This window comes from Octodon degus, unplaced genomic scaffold (assembly GCF_000260255.1).
Source record: "Octodon degus isolate 3935 unplaced genomic scaffold, OctDeg1.0 scaffold00013, whole genome shotgun sequence".
Lineage (NCBI taxonomy): Eukaryota > Metazoa > Chordata > Mammalia > Rodentia > Octodontidae > Octodon > Octodon degus.
The window spans coordinates 18,961,462-18,962,774 of record NW_004524589.1 but is presented as its reverse complement, the minus strand read 5'-3'; the positions used below and the strand labels follow the sequence as shown (position 1 = coordinate 18,962,774).

At 39.5% G+C, this 1,313-nt stretch overlaps 1 pseudogene; it reads left to right on the top strand.

Moving 5' to 3' along the window:
- Nucleotides 1-424: 424 nt before the first annotated feature.
- LOC101584862 lies at nucleotides 425-1,307 on the top strand (annotated as a pseudogene).
- The last annotated feature ends 6 nt before the right edge of the window (nucleotides 1,308-1,313 follow it).

Genomic DNA, 1,313 nt, shown 5'->3' with positions numbered 1-1,313 from the left:
TTGAAAATAGAATTTCAGACCTTGAAGACACCACTGCATCTCGTGAAAAGGAAACAAGCAATCTCTTAAAAACAACTAGACGGCAGGAAAAAATACTGCAACATCTGCAAGATGCTGCAAAGATGAACAATGTAAGACTAATAGGCATCAGTGAGAAAGAAGGAGTCAATACAAATGATATAAGAAGAATCTGGGCAGAAGTCATAGCGGAAAACTTCTCAAATATGGGGAAGCAATGTGACATTCAGATAACTGATGCATATAGAACTCCAAAGAATGTCAACCCAATTAAAATCACACCCAGACATATAGTAATCAAGTTCCCAGAAATTCAGTGCAGGAACAGTATACTAAAAGCTGCTAGAGAAAAGAAACAGATCACATTGAAAGGAAAACCCATCAGAATAACGGCAGAGGAGCGAAGGTGCTGGGGCAAGATGGCGGCGACCAAGAGGAAGCGGCGTGGGACCTTGCAGGCTCCGGTGAAGAAGCCAAAGAGGAACGAGAAAGATGCCGGGCCTCCAGTTAAGTCGTCAACTGTGGCAGAAGAGATGGAGGAAGCTGAAAGAGCCCGTATCCCAGGCCCTGTTTCCAAGGGCAAGTGGAAAAATAAGGAACGGGTTCTCATCTTTTCTTCAAGAGGAATAAATTTCAGAACAAGACATTTAATGCAGGATTTGAGGACCTTGATGCCTCATTCTAAAGCAGACACTAAAATGGATCGAAAAGATAAATTATTTGTGATTAATGAGGTCTGTGAAATGAAAAACTGCAATAAATGCATCTATTTTGAAGCTAAGAAGAAGCAAGATCTTTATATGTGGCTTTCAAATTCACCTCATGGACCCTCTGCCAAATTTCTTGTTCAAAATATTCATACCCTAGCTGAATTAAAGATGACTGGAAACTGTTTGAAAGGTTCTCGACCACTTTTATCTTTTGACCCTGCTTTTGATGAATTGTCACATTATGCTTTGTTAAAAGAACTCTTAATTCAGATTTTTAGTACACCACGGTATCATCCCAAAAGCCAACCATTTGTGGACCATGTATTTACTTTCACCATTCTGGATAATAGGATATGGTTTCGGAACTTCCAGATCATAGATGAAGATGCTCAACTTGTAGAAATAGGACCTCGTTTTGTTTTAAATCTGATAAAGATTTTTCAGGGAAGTTTTGGAGGACCAACTTTGTACGAAAATCCTTACTACCTGTCACCAAATATGCATCGGCGGATCATAAGATCCATCACAGCTGCAAAATACAGAGAGAAGCAGCAAGTAAAAGATGTGCAAAAACTGAGAAAGAAA